General features: G+C 32.2%; 1 long non-coding RNA gene across 1 annotated transcript in view; it reads right to left on the reverse strand.

Moving 5' to 3' along the window:
• Positions 1-11,160: 11,160 nt before the first annotated feature.
• LOC145269569 (uncharacterized) overlaps positions 11,161-16,336 on the reverse strand; it is a 24,315-nt gene continuing 19,139 nt past the window's right edge. The window contains exon 2 of the long non-coding RNA XR_013865107.1: positions 11,161-16,336. This exon is cut by the window's right edge and continues 1,181 nt beyond it. This is a non-coding gene — a long non-coding RNA (uncharacterized LOC145269569).

A 16,336-nucleotide genomic window follows, 5' to 3' on the forward strand; every position in this document is an offset into this window, starting at 1 on the left:
TGCACTTTTTAAGAACAGACTTAATGCAAAGTTAAGCAATGTTTTTCAAGGGGGACTTGGATGTTCTAAAGTTAAAGTGAATGAAGGCAGGTGCAAAGCCAGTCTTCAGACCAAAACGTCCAGTATCATATGTAGCTTTTGCCACAGTAGAAAAAAAATTGGATCATCTACAACAAGGAGTAATCCAACCTACAAATTACTAATCTTGGGCAGCACCTATTGTCATTGTGAAGAAGACTAATGGAAAAGTACACCAATGTGCGGATTCCATACAAGACTGAATGACAGACCAGAGACACATCAGTATCCACTATCCGTACTGGAGAATCTGTTCACAAAACTCAATGGTGGAACTTGTTTTGCAAAACTGGACCTTACAAATGCATATCTACAAAAGTTGATGAACATTCCAAAAGTCTATTCACTAATTACACTGTTAAGGGATTATTTCAATTTATTTGGGGGTCAAGTAAGCTCCAGCAATATTCCAACAAACTATGGACACAAAGCTCACAGGATTGCCAGGAGTTTTTGCCTATATTGATGATATTATCGTTACAAGCACATCCCAAGAGGAACTTCTGTATCGTCTTACTGTCAATATATATACAATACAACAATATTGATTTCACTTAAGACCAGACAAATACAAATTTACCAAACTTCTACAAAATACCTTGGATTCATATTTGACAAAAATGGTTGAAAACCAGATCCAGATAATATTCAGTCAATAAAACACATGGCAGTTTCAAAGGTTGCTATAACACTACGACCCTTTCTGGCGCTTGTAAGTAATTATGGTACTTTCTTACCCGAACTGCACAAGTGGCAGGGACCTTTGAATAATCTTTTACAAAAGATACAAAATTGAACTGGTCAAGCACATGCAAAGAATCATTTTGTAAGTTTACCAATGGATGTTATTCGTCCATCACTAATGAATCTTCCCAAGAGAAACAGGATGATAGAAAACCAATTCTTGGGCATCATGGAGCAACGTCATGGAAATTCCTACCAGATCAACCTGTATTTACAAAAGACTACAGTAATGATAAAGAAAAATAGATACAAGGTCACATAGTACGTCGTTCTGGTAATGTAATCTATGATGTGATAGGTGTGTCAGAAATTTCGTGAAAATATTGAATAATTCCACCCCCTGTCTTTCCAAGCTTATAACTCCTCGAAAAATGTAATTAAAGCCCTAATTTTTTTCAATTAAAGGAGCAAGGACCGAGGTTTCATTATAAAAAAAGAGAAAACTAAAAAAAAAACAACGTGTTAAAAAAAAGAAGGTTTTAACAGATAAATTTCTAAAAAAACACTACTTTTTTGTTTTAAATTTGAATATATTATTTATTGATCTTTTATCTTCAATTTGTGATATATAAAACTTTGGTGAGTAAATTAATTATTTACTTTTTAATAGACATTTCAAAATGGGAAGCGTGAATTAATTCGACTCCCTGTCGTTCCAAGCTTATAACTACTCGAAAAATGCAATTCAAACCCTAATTTTTTTTTTCAATTAAAGGAGCAAGGACCAAGGTTTAATTAAAAAAAAAAACAAAAAAAAACAACAAACAACGTAGTTTTTTTAAAAGAAGGTTTTAAACCTCGGACTTTACAGGTAATTTTTAAAAAAAACAATACTTCTTTTTTGTTTTAAATTTGAATATATTATTTATTGATCTTTTATCTTCAATTTGTGATATATAAAACTTTGGTGAGCAAATTAATTATTTACTTTTTAATAGACATTTGAAAATGGGGGCGTGAATTAAAAAAAACGTTTGTCTAAAATATTATATTCGGTTTATTGGAAAGAGCATAAAATTTTACATTGACTTTCAAAATATTGTAAAAATTGAATAAATAGAAAAATTTTGATAGATTTTTAAAGTTTAAAAATTGAAAAATACTGAGCTCGTAAAATTCAGTTAATTTCATTAGTATATTTTTTAAATTAAAAATAATATTTCTATTACTTTTTATACAACTTTAATAGTTTATTTCGGAAGTATAACTAATCAAGAAAATAAACAACCCACTTTTAAGAGAGAAATTACGAGTTTTTTTTTTTTAATTTTATTAGCAGTTTCGTGTTAGGGGTGTCAAAAATTCCTACAAAAATTCTGATACACCTAATGATGTGGATGTGCAATCATCTATTTGGATCAGACCTACAAATCAACTGCATCATTAATATCTGCCAAAGAGACAAATAACACAAGCATTCCATTAAATATTTTAATGGACACATTTGAATTACACCAAAGTGTTCCAGCAATATGCAGTAAACAAAGCAAGTCTAAGAAGAAAGGTCCATAAAGGGGCAAACCAACTTCAGCTCTACAACTAGACCCACATTAAACATAATACAAGCAGCATATTTCAAAGAGATGTTATAGCGATCAAAGGCAAAATGGGAAATTACTGTAATCAAGAAAGTTAGAGTTATCCACCTTTTGTAGATTCTAAAGTAAAGAGACTTTGAAAGAGAGAGAGAGAACAAGAAATACAATATGCCAGCTGCATCGTTCTGTAAATAATTAATGTTTCTGTCGTGAATAAATAGTACTTAATTTAAAATGAGCTTGTTTACTTATTATTATTATTTGATTATTTGTTTACTTATTATTACTATTTGATTATTTGTTTACTTATTATTGTTATTATTTGATTATTTGTTTACTTATGTGATTGTTTATTTATTATTTGATTATTTGTTTATTTATTATTTGAGTATTTGTTTATTTATTATTTGATTATTTGTTTACTTATTATTTGACTTTTGTTTATTTATTATTTGATTATTGTTTATTTATTATTTGTTTGTTTTTTGATTATTTGTTTATTTATTATTTGATTATTTGTTTACTTATTATTTGATTATTGTTTATTTATTATTTGATTATAGTTTATTCATTATTAGTTTATTTGCTTACTTATTTATTTGATTATTTGTTCATTTATTATTTGATTATTTGTTTACTTATTATTATTTGATTATTTGTTTACTTATGTGATTGTTTATTTATTATTTGATTATTTGTTTATTTATTATTTGATTATTTGTTTATTTATTATTTGATTATTGTTTATTTATCATTTGATTATTGTTTATTTATTATTTGATTATTATTTATTTATTATTTGATTATTGTTTATTTATTATTTGATTATTGTTTATTTATCATTTGATTATTGTTTATTTATTATTTGATTATTTGTTTATTTATCATTTGATTATTGTTTATTTATTATTTGATTATTGTTTATTTATTATTTGATTATTTGTTTATTTATTATTTGATTATTGTTTATTTATTATTTGATTATTGTTTATTTATTATTTGATTATTTGTTTATTTATTATTTGATTATTTGTTTATTATTTGATTATTGTTTATTTATTATTTGATTATTTGTTTACTTATGATTTTATTATTGTTTATTATTTGATTATTTGTTTATTTATTATTTGATTATTTGTTTACTTATTATTTTATTATTGTTTATTTATTATTTGATTATTTGTTTGTTTATGTTTTGATTATTGTTTATTCATTATTTGATTATTGTTTATTCATTATTTGATTATTGTTTATTTATTATTTGATTATTGTTTATTTATTATTTGATTATTGTTTATTCATTATTTGATTATTGTTTATTTATTATTTGATTATTTGTTTGTTTATGTTTTGATTATTGTTTATTTATTATTTGATTATTTGTTTATTTATTATTTGATTATTTGTTTATTTATTATTTGATTATTGGTTATTTATTATTTGATTATTTGTTTACTTATTTTATTATTGTTTATTTATTATTTATTATTTGTTTATTTATTATTTGATTATTGTTTATTTATTATTTGATTATTGTTTATTTATTATTTGATTATTGTTTATTATTTGATTATTTGTTTATTATTTGATTATTTGTTTGTTTATTATTGCATTATTGTTAACTTATTTATTTGATTATTTTTTTATTTTTTGTTTGATTATTTGCTTATTTATTATGTGATTATTGTTTATTTATAATTTTATTATTGTTTATTTATTTGATTATTTGTGTATTTATTATTTGTTTATTATTATTTGATTATTGTTTACTTACTTATTTGTTTATTTATTATTTGATTATTTGTTTATTTACTATTTGATTATTTGTTTTTTATGTTTTTATTATTGTGTATTTATTTTTGGCTTATTGTTTATGTATTATTTTATTATTGTTCATTCATTATTTGATTATTTGTTTATTGATTATTTTATTATTTGTTTGTTTATTATTTGATTATTGTTAACTTATTTATTTGATTATTTTTTATTTATTAATTGATTATTGTTTACTTATTTATTTGATTATTTTTTATTTATTATTTGATTATTTCTATAAATTGAGTATGTTTATTATTTGTTTATTATTTGTTTATTATTTGTTTATTATTTGTTTATTATTTGATTATTATTTGTTTATTATTTGTTTATTATTTGATTATTATTTGTTTATTATTTGATTATTATTTGTTTATTATTTGTTTATTATTTGTTTATTATTTGATTATTGCTTATTTATTTGATTATTTCTATAAATTGAGTATGTTTATTATTTGTTTATTATTTGATTATTATTTGTTTATTATTTGTTTATTATTTGTTTATTATTTGATTATTATTTGATTATTATTTGTTTATTATTTGTTTATTATTTGTTTATTATTTGATTATTATTTGTTTATTATTTGTTTATTATTAGTTTATTATTTGATTATTATTTGATTATTATTTGTTTATTATTTGTTTATTATTTGATTATTATTTGTTTAATATTTGTTTATTATTTGTTTATTATTTGATTATTATTTGTTTATTATTTGTTTATTATTTGTTTATTATTTGTTTATTATTTGATTATTGTTTATTCATTTGATTATTCCGTCAACCCATTTCTCCAGACACAACAGAAATAAAAGGAGAATTGAAATATTCTGTCAAGGCATATTCGTATTTAAAATATATATAACTAGTTAATAAACTGCATTAGAGTCGTTTTGAATCGATGTGGCTACAAATTTTTAGTGAAAGCAATTCAAATAAAAAATTAACATCAGTAGTCGATAATTGTTGCGATAAACGAAGAGATAGATTGTACAGTACACTGGCAAGAATTGGTTTTCTTATTAAGAACTTTACCAATACATGTACACTGTCTCCGTATTATAAATATGGTAGAATATTCCATACTTGGTGAGTCTGTTTCCGAATGGATAATGAGAATCGACTTTTCTAGCTAACAGAGAGATGAAGACTTTTGTCGATAATATAAACTAATACATGAGTAATATTTTAACACCCGAAAGTATCCTGTACCTCTATAAGGCCACCATTCGCCCATGGATGGAGTATTGCTGCCACATCTGGGCTGGTGCATCTGCTACTAGTCTCTCGCTCCTTGACAAGGTTCAAAAGAGAGTCGCAAACCTGATAGGCCCTGAACTGGCATCTAAGCTTCAGCCTCTGTCCCATCGACGAAATGTTGCATCCCTCTGCCTTTTCTACAAGTATTTTAGTGGTGAATGCTCTGACGAACTGCAATCACTTGCGCCCCCACGACGTGAGCACCCTCGACAAACCCGACAGGCTGCAAAATCCCACCCCCACACTGTAGAGATTCCTAGATCTTTTTACTCCAGTAGTTTCTTCCCCAGAACCGCTAGACTCTGGAATTCCATTCCAGGTCACTGCTTCCCCAACAGTACTGACGTGCAGAAGTTCAAGTGTAACGTGAACCGACATCTTGCTGCCCAAATCCCTACATAGTACCCCAGTAGTTGTTGCCCCTGATAGTAGCCCCCTACATCAAAGTGGCAACTTGCCTTGTTTGGGGTGAAAATGTCATCAAAAAAAAATATTTTAACTGATTAAAAGTTTGGAAAAGTAAAGAGCAATAACACTCGGATGCGAACAATAGTCCACATAATCCAAATAATACGAATTATCAATCATCATCTTAAAAATTCAAAAACATCATGTTGTTTTTCTATGTAAATGAATTTTAAAATAGAGCATTATTACTAATGATCTCTAGTGTAGTTGATGAAACGGAGTTAGCTCAATTATTGACTTTGAAAACAGATGAGTGTATTACATGTTGTGCTGGATAGAATACGAATTATCAATCATCATCTTAAAAATTCAAAAACATCATGTTTTTCTATGTAAATGAATTTTAAAATAGAGCATTATTACTAACGATCTCTAGTGTAGTTGATGAAACGGAGTTAGCTCAATTATTGACTTTGAAAACAGATGAGTGTATTACATGTTGTGCTGGATAGAATACGAATTATCAATCATCATCTTAAAAATTCAAAAACATCATGTTGTTTTTCTATGTAAATGAATTTTAAAATAGAGCATTATTACTAACGATCTCTAGTGTAATTGATGAAACGGAGTTAGCTCAATTATTGACTTTGAAAACAGATGAGTGTATTACATGTTATGCTGGATAGAATATGATAAACGTCAGCAGTTAAGTAAAAGAAATGATGTCTTCTGTGAGAGAATTAACAATGTCTATATATAAATATTAGTTTTCTAGTTGATAAACTACACTGGTAAAATTTATGCCTGCCAGAAGTTCGATTCAGCATTTAAAGTATGACATCAGTATATTACTTGTATGACTATATTATATAACAGTATAACAGCGATCTTAGATTTAAGCAAAACTTGAGATTTAGAGCAACGATCGTATGATAAATGAATATATTGTTATGTATTTTTAATATTTTATGAGAATCGTGAAAATTATCTGAGTAGTGAGAGACAAAGAAAAAAGAATGGTTGGTTGGTTGTTTTTGTTTTACGGCATATCAACCCTTTTCGGGTTATTTAATGCCGAATCCAAAGATTTAAGAAAAAATTTCTAATAGAATATATTTGTTGTTTTCAAGTCGGTTTCTATTTAACCCATAGTTGGAACCCTAACAGGTACTACCCCTCCGGGTCAGAGTGGACCTGGGAGCAATGGTAATTAAAGGGTGGCTCCACACTCCCCAAAGCCCATAAGCTGGGGCCTCACCACTGGATATAGTTTAAGGTCCTATCCAGGACCCCTATTGAGGGACTTTTACTCTCTGCAGGGGGGGGCAGTCGGTCTTTTCTAATGCCCCACCGACAGGGCCGAAAACAGAATGGATTATTATTTATGCATTTATGAAAGCATGTCATCTTCGAAAAATAAATGAAAGCTATCGCTGGAATTGTTTTACCGAAATACCTGAAAACAAATGGAAACATGATCATATGGCGCAAACAAACATAAGACCAATAACATAAGAGATGAGAACAATAGTCCAAATTATCCAAATAACAAGAACTATTTTGATTGCTTCTGAGAATCTCTTTCATTTCAGGTTATATTCTATTGAGTGTCTTCTATACTCTTGCAGCTATTGGTATAAGGGAGATTCCTACATAGTTATTTGTCTGTCAGAGATCTCTTTCCGATGGGAAGGGAAGTATGTCACTGACTGAAATCCTTCTGTTCTTTGGAAAGGGCAGTATGCAACTTTTAGTCTGTGGAGGAGGGATGGGACAGGATGGTCTGCTTGCATGATAGACGATCCCGTCCCCATGTGTATGGTGCATGAATTGCATGCTAGACGGATTGAAAAAGCAAAATATTGCATAATGATGACGAAAACATACTGGTATAAATCAGTTAAGGAATGCAATCTATTTATATAAATATGTTAGTCAAGAGCTGGTTGGGTGGCCGCAGGGGCGGCTCTTCATTACATGTTGACTGCTTGAGGGTCCAGTACAAAAAAGAGAAAAATATGAGAAACAGGAAGTCACGTGGCTGTGTCACTCTTCTGAGTTAAAGGGCGACAATCGAATTAGCCTGGGAATTACAACAACTACAAGTCCATGACTTTATCGTACTGCTGTTGTACACTTTGTTACAAAAATATAGCAGGAGGTCATTAAACTTGACGATTCTTCATATTCAGGTGGACTTTTTTTTCAGGACTGGCTGCTTTCTTGTCTAATATTTTCCTCAAAACTATTTCTAAATCATGTTTAGTTAATGGCCCGGTTTTTATTACTAACCCGTGTTTGCGATTAATGTAAGTGGAGGAATCAGATCCAATGGGTACTTTGCCGAGTAGATTGTGAAAATAACACTTCTATCTCTTCAAACGTATGTCCTGGCTGTTTACTTTGTATCTTAACTCTATTTTTGCTTGTAATATCATTGACTGTTTGCCATTCGAGTGAAGATTGTCTATTTTCTGTGGAATTTCTGATTTTATCAATTTGAGACTGTAGTTCTGCTGTTCTTTGAAATATTTAGTTTCTACAATCTTTTTGAGCTTCTTTGTTTTTTTTGTTTGTTTTTTTTTTGTTTTTTTTTTACATGGGTGTCACCACTTATCAAGGCCCAGAGGCCACTCAAGGATAAGGGTTAATAGGTATACATTAGTCCTTGTGATTTCAGCATCGTAAACAGTGGGAATTTTGTAACTTGGATTACTTAGGGGGACGATTCAATTAGATCTTGTTCACATTGGACTTTTTCTTTTCTTTTTTTTTTCATAGGTATCAACACATTATCAAGGCCAAGAGGCCACTCAAGGATAAGGGTTAAAGAGTGTACAGTAGAAATTGGACAATATAATAATCATTAGTAATGAAAATTTGGTAAATTTGATAACTTATATGGAACGGTTCATCAAGAACTTATTTACGTTAGACTTGAAGACAACCATATTATAGTCAGCCGGAAAGCAGGAAAATGGAAGACAATTCCACAGGCGTGCAGTTCTAATAAAAAAGCTTTGTTCATGGAATCTACGTTTAGGTTTAGGCACAGATAAAGAGTGGGGGGAATTATTGATAGTGTTTACAGCTAGACGAGTGTTTCTTGTGAAAGTTTTGCGAGGGGGGACCATAGATTGAAGCTCAGTCGAACACTTTCCATGAAAATAACGATACATCAGAGACAAACTCGCAACATCTCTTCTGTGAGATAGAGGTTGCAAGGAAGAGAAAAGGACATCTCCTACGAGGCTACGAAGTCTATTTTGAACTCTATAGGCAGGCCAAGTCCTTTCTAGCAGCTCCTGCCCAGATGTGGCAACAGTATTCCATCCTTGAACGTACCTGGCTCTTATATAAATAGAGAATTGCATCAGCAGTGCGATATGTACTGGATCGATAGAAAGAACCCACCATTTTTCCAGCGGCCTTGGCAACAGATTTGATGTTGTGATGGTATTTTCTATTAGTGTGTGATGGTATTTTCTATTAGTGTGTGATGGTATTTTCTATTAGTGTGTGATGGTATTTCCTATTAGTGTGTGATGGTATTTCCTATTAGTGTGTGATGGTATTTTCTATTAGTGTGTGATGGTATTTCCTATTAGTGTGTGATGGTATTTCCTATTAGTGTGTGATGGTATTTTCTATTAGTGTGTGATGGTATTTCCTATTAGTGTGTGATGGTATTTCCTATTAGTGTGTGATGGTATTTTCTATTAGTGTGTGATGGTATTTCCTATTAGTGTGTGATGGTATTTCCTATTAGTGTGTGATGGTATTTCCTATTAGTGTGTGATGGTATTTCCTATTAGTGTGTGATGGTATTTTCTATTAGTGCTAGCCTGTTTAGTTCTCTTCTTTTAATTTGAATTATTTTCTTTTTCCCAAGGCAGCTTTTGTTTCACCATTTTTTTTCTTTGGTACGTATAGATCTCCAGTTTCATTATGGGTTTAGATGAAGTTTTTATACGCGTCGTCAACATTTTTTCTTTAGTGCCATTGACGTCATTTCTTTGAAGTGCCTTATAGCAATTTCTTATAGTGAGACTTAATTGGTTTTGTAGATTCTTATTTTTTTATAGTAGCCCCCAGTCATAGGTGGTATTTGCATCTGATATTGGCTTATTTGCTCGTAAACTGAGATTACTAATTAATGTGATTATGTGGTGATCAGAAGAAATGCCTTATTTTGGAATGATACCATTCAGTTTTTAACACTATTGATTTATTTTCTATTTATTATGTAGTCCAGTTGAATATTGTGTCCATCTGAATATATGAACGTCCATAGTTTTCTTTAAATTAGATCATTCAGTGTGGTATGAGTTTATAGTTTGGGAGTCATTCAGGTCTTTCGACAGCTTACCGTCATCTGTGTGCGGCACTATTATGGCTTGTCATAGTTCTCTAATAGAACTGCTCAATCTTGCTTATAGGGTCCAACTTACCTCTTCCGTCCAACGTTATAGACACCATTGACTTTTTCTTCCTATTCACATCCATCCTGCCAGCTCCAGTTGGCCGATATTCAGTCATTAATTGCAGCTGCTGAGTCTATTCACCATGATAGGATCAGCCAGAAATTCTAAGCCAAACGACATAGTATCAACACACCCTGTTTTCACTTCTCTGCCATGTCGAGTCCAGCATGTTGGATTTAAGAAAAAGATTTAATCGATTCCAAAATTATAGTTTTTATCAATTATTATTTATTATGGAAAAGACGAATCGCGGCGAGCTAACTGTTAAATACGTGAAGTTTTGAAAAATTAGTTAAAACTACAAAATTATCCAAAATACTGTTAGAAACCCACCGAAAATATGTAACCGTTGCATACACTTGGTGAGTTTCTAACTGTATATTGTATATTTTTTTAGTTTTAACTCATTTTTCAAAACCTCAGGTATTTAACAGTTTGCTCGCCCCCATATGTCAGTGATTACTTATAACTTATTCACATTTAGAAGACAAGTGATCGTAGTCGAGCAACTGGTGTATACTCGTTATCTTCAACGAGGTTGGTTTCTTTAATTTTCTCGGCAGGATTTGATTTGTTATAATTTTCCAAGTTTGAGTAGTAGAATCAAAATAATACATTCTTTTAACAATTCATGGCTGTAAAGCGTCTCATTTTCTAGTTGCCATAAATGATGGAATTGAGGGACGAGAACATATTTTATCAAGCCTAATAATGGTCCTGGTGGATCTCAGTCATGACTGGAATGTTACGTTAAAGATAAATGTCTAGGGGTAGACATACAACATATATTGCAAAAAAAAAAAAAAAAAAAAAAAAACTAAAAGGAGTTTAACAGGAAAAAGAAAATTTATTGAACAGATGGAAAAACATTTCATTTACAAAAAAGGAGTAAGGGAAATAAATTTACTTCTTTGTTACTACCTTTTGTTGCAGAATAATAATAGTTTAGTAAAATACATTTTTATATTAGTCAAAATATAATATCAGAAAAATCAATATTTATCAAGTGTCCGTTCATTTATTTTGTGAAGGAGTTTGCAATAAGGCTTGTTTCAGGAAATTCCTTTTTACTGGATTTTATCCAAGGCAATTGACTGGAGTCAAAAATACTTGAAAAGCCACCCCAACTTAGCGTTCCTTCTCAGAGCTAATTTAATAATAACTGAAGTTATGGCGCTATTAGTGCCTATTTTTTAGTCAGGTAGAATGGAACCTTCAAGAATTTCCAAAAGTGGAACACCTCGATTTTGGGATCTTCTAGATCCCTCGAAAAAAGAACACTTTTCTGTTTTATTTTTAGATTTCTCCATAAACGCTTAAAAAGAATCGATTTTATTTTCTAACTTTATTAGTAATAGTTTTATGTTATTATTATATATTTTATATTATTATACATTATAATATTAATTGGATATTATTATTATTTATATTTTTATATTTATTTTATACTTTGTATTATTATTGTGTAGGGAATGGTTATTTCTTCATATTTTAAAAGGAACAATGACCTCTCATGACAGGGGCACCACTTGCAAAGGCGGGAAGGTTTGCATCATTATTTCCCTCTATTCTCTGAAGTAGAAACGAATTTAGGGGCTCTGTTTATACTGGAAACTGACCTTCAAGTATTTGTTTTTTTTATTATTATTCTTATATATGATTTCCTCTTTGTGAACTATGGCTTGACTGCCTAGGGGAGTGATAGTGCTCCCCATTGGGGAGATTAAGATCTCCTAAAACCATAAGTAAGGCCGGGTAATTATGCTGAGATTGTCGGTTAAATGTTAATTGGATCCTGGACAGCAGCGAGTAACCTATAAGGGATGGATTTATTGTGTTTTTGTAAAGGAAACATATATTTTATTATTTGGGAAAAATGACAGGAGATATCGGATTAATGTAGAATGAAATCATAAGCTCGTTGGATCTGACGAACCCATGCTCAGGCAGTCTGGCTCTCTGAGTGTGAGGGGTAAAATGTTAACCTTTGAGTGCGTGAATAGATTCAAGTTGTGATCCCAGATTCGCAAGCCTGGCAGGGATGCACATACGCAAAAGATGCAAGGATTCCCCAAGGGACGTGTTGAGTTCTAATTAGTCTAGAGAACAGCCTATCCCACCATCACCTTCCAATATAAGCAAATGCCCGAGCCAAAATTAGTAGATCGAAGCCGAATCTTGAGAGAAACACATGCTCCCTCTCTCCATCACGGCTGTCATCGTGAAGAACAAAGAATAAGATTTTGATTGTTTTCTTGTGTAAACGAACTGAAAAAATGTACATATGTAAACACTTGTGAAAAAAAAGAAAAAGTTAGATAAAATACCGAGAGACAGAAAAACGCAAAGGTGCACAGAGACAGTGAAAGAGAAATCGTTTTTCTCTTAGGGAAAACCGCTGACTCAAGAGGAAGACAAAGAAAACCAAAGGTACAGAGAGAGAGAGAGAGAGAGAGAGAGAGAGAGAGAACAGAACAGTCAATCGGCTAAGGGAAATTTTGTTTTTTGAGTTTCTTTCTTGCTGTCTGCATGATCTGTGCTCAGTGATAACAAAAGAGAAAGAGAGGCATGTTGTTTGAAAACGAAACTGTTGTTTGTGTTAATTAAGTAACTAGAGAGAGACATGTAAGGTGTGAGCAGGATTGTGTTATATTGGAAAAAAGAGAGTTAAGGAAGCGTGAGAGAGGGTAGATAATCAATAATAAGTGTTTGGAAAAAAAGTGGATGTAAAAGAGTTAATTGTGTAGTTTTTCCTTCTTGTTGATTGATTACATTGTATTATATTTGACTTTTTTTATTGTTGGGTGCAAAAGGAATAATCAATAATAATAAGAAAGTAAATAATTACGGGTATGGTGACTGATGTTGTTAAGGGCGTGATTGAGAAGAGGGTAGCACTGGAACAATTGGGGGAGAAAATAGAGGATTATGGGGTGAACGTAAATGCAGATAGCCCAAGGCGTTGGATCGACCAGATCCATGGGGAGCTTAAAGATAGGTTGGAGCAGAGTCTGGGCTCACCTAAGGTTATGGAAGCCTTTCAAACCATATAAGGAAATCTGGGAATTGCGAGTTTCCAAGGGATAGCAACCAAGTTAGACAATTGGTTAGAAGCTGTGGGGAAAAAGCAGATTGTTTTCAATCTGCAAGATGCAGCGATTATTTTACTTGCCTATGAGGCCACATCAAGTCCAGTTTTCCAGGTTCGTAGGTAGGCAGTTTCAGGAAAATCCCCAGTTGACCTGGCATCAATTAAGGTCAGCTTTAATCAAAGAATTTAGTAGTGAGTGAACAGCTATCAATGCTGTCCGGGAATTATTTAGGCTCTGTCAATGAGCCGAAGAAGAGATTAGTAGCATAGTTGAGCGGGTATCCGAGCTGGCAATAAGAGCTTTTCTGGATCAGTAGGTCTGAGAGTGTGGGCTGATACAAGTCCTGTTAACTGACGTGTTAGGTGAAGCCCTTCTTGACCGGGATATAAGGCAGGATGTGTTGAATGGTAACCCTGTTAAGCTGAGCTGGGTGGTAGATTATGCTCAGACTAGTAATAGAGTGTGGGGACGAATTTGAAGTTCAGGACTATGGGATGAGGTCAGGGAGCCACTATGAAGAAGACTAAGTCAAGACCAGTTGCCGAAGCTAAACCTCTCTGGGGACTAGAGGATGAGAACTGGGAGAAGGAAGCTGACCTCAATCAGTTAGGGTGGGATATCCGTTATGGATACTATATGTCCGTTCCTGGAAGACTGGGATTGGTATGATTTAGGTGCAATTATAAGGGTCTTCGGGCGAATGAGTGAATCAGTTATTTAAAGTTTGTGAACAGAAATGCGTTGAAGAAGATGCATTGCGTTAAAATTTATAAAAGCATGATAAAATACTGTTTGCCGTTAGAAAGCACGTAGGGAAGAGAGGGAAAGGAGGAAGTGAATCTCCACTTTGTGGCAGAAGGAAGGATGTGTGTGGGTCGGCAGGCTTGTTGGCTGATGTTTACTAATATCAGTGGGAAGAAAGTGGGGGAATCTCACAATGTGATCGCCTTTCACTCCACCCACTCGTGCATTGTGTTGAGGCTGAATTCATTCTCAGTTAAGAGGAGAGAACTTATGTGGGATATATATCACATTGGGTCTTTGTTTATATAACATTGATTTCTGTTTGCTGATTCAGTGCATGTTATGGAGCAGAAGTCTAGGTTGTTGTTGTTGATAATTATTGCTTGAGAGTTTGTGTTAATGGTTTTCAGTGAGAGTGGATACAAGTAGTTTCAGATCAAACAGATGTTGATTGAATTCAGTCAAAAATAAATAAGTTAATTTTGATAATCAAATTAATTTCTTCAGTCTGGGAGTATTTTGCTTATCAGATCAAACAGATGTTAGTTGAATTTAGTCGAAAATAAGAGTGTTAATTTTGACAATTAAGTTAATTTTTGAAAAAAAAAAATGTTTAATTTGTCCTCAGTTGGGGAGGATTTCTTAATCAGGAAACAAGAGTCTAAGTGCCTCCAATCTGGTTAGATTGATCAGGAACAACTGAGAATATTAATTTGGAGAGATTAAATGAATATATTTTTATTTTCTTGAAATGAAAATGAAGGTTTTCCCTCAGTCTAGGAGGATGTACCCCCTGAGTAAATGGGAACTGATGGAATCCTGTGTAGTTGTGGTGACTGAGTGTTGGGAAATTATTTTTGTTCTATTCAATCCTTTTAGCATTGGAAAGCGATTTTAATTTTTTTCTTTAGATGGACTATTTACTTAGAGTAAATCATGGGTGTAGCGTTGCACCTGGAAAACTGAGTCTGAGCAGTACTAGTATCCAGCTCGTGAGACTGTAAAACATTACACATTTTAGTGATTAATTTCTTTATCTTAATTTCGAAAGACTAAAGTGTTAGTTGTGTCAGAAAAAAAAAAGTTGGGAATTACACATCTTAGCATTTTTTTTTGGGGGGGGGGGGGTCGGGGTAGTGTTAAGAAAAGCAAAAGAGGTTGATGAGGGAATGGGTGTGTGTGTGTTCTGTTGTAATGTTTATTGGGGGAGATTTTTGGTTGTGGATCCGACCGAAAGTTATCTACTCGCAAGGGTGAGGCCTCTGGCCCTCAGAACCCTCTGGTCATTCAAAGATGTAGCTGGATGTGAGATTAAAAGATGATGATTCAATTGAAGGGGGTTGGAGTATTGTGACCGGGGACTGTCCTTGTGGGCGATTTGCTCCTGTCAATGGCGCCTATCCTGTATGACCTGTTATTACAGCCCTTCTGAGGGGTTGATGAAAAAGGGTTCTTTAGCTCTTGGGAGTTTGGTTTCATTTCTTTTGTATGACGGCATTGGTTGGTCGCAGTCATTGCATAGGTAGAACATTTTTGAATTTATTTCTTTTCAATGGTTCTAGAGAAAACGGGAGGCAAGATGGGTTGGTACCAACATAGTTTTTTTTTTTACGTGAGACTTTGAATGATGCGTGATTCACAAATGGCATAGCCAAGGGATGAGCCCTTGGGAAATTGTTTTTATTCTTGGTGTGATGTCGTTGGCCAACCATGGTCACCTTTTAGGTGGATTATCGACACACAACATAGCCAAGAGAAAGAGGTCCATGGGAATTTATTTTTTCGTCGTTTCATTGTTAATAGGGCGTCATTGATCGGCCGTGGTCGTATTCTTTCTGTATTATGTTATTAGGCGACCACAGATAGTTGTTTAGGCAGAGCCAACCCCACACCTTGATATTTAGTGAATCAGTTGTATGGCTGAGTTGCTGAATGACCCATTTGTCCCTGCCGTTGCAGAGATAAAGGAGATCATGGCAATGTTCTTGTTCGGACTGATATGAATGACCACTGTGCTGAGAGTGAGAAGACGTGCCATTTTAAAGAAAACTACCGAGATAATAATACTGCAATCAAATCAGTTGGTGACACTAGTGAATGCTTTGCGGCCTTATAGAGAGCTAATTAGCACACATCGGAAGGGAATTGATAAATTTGACGTGTTGAG

The sequence above is a fragment of the Euprymna scolopes genome, chromosome 45 (genome assembly GCF_053919585.1).
Source record: "Euprymna scolopes isolate OS-2025 chromosome 45, ASM5391958v1, whole genome shotgun sequence".
Lineage (NCBI taxonomy): Eukaryota > Metazoa > Mollusca > Cephalopoda > Sepiida > Sepiolidae > Euprymna > Euprymna scolopes.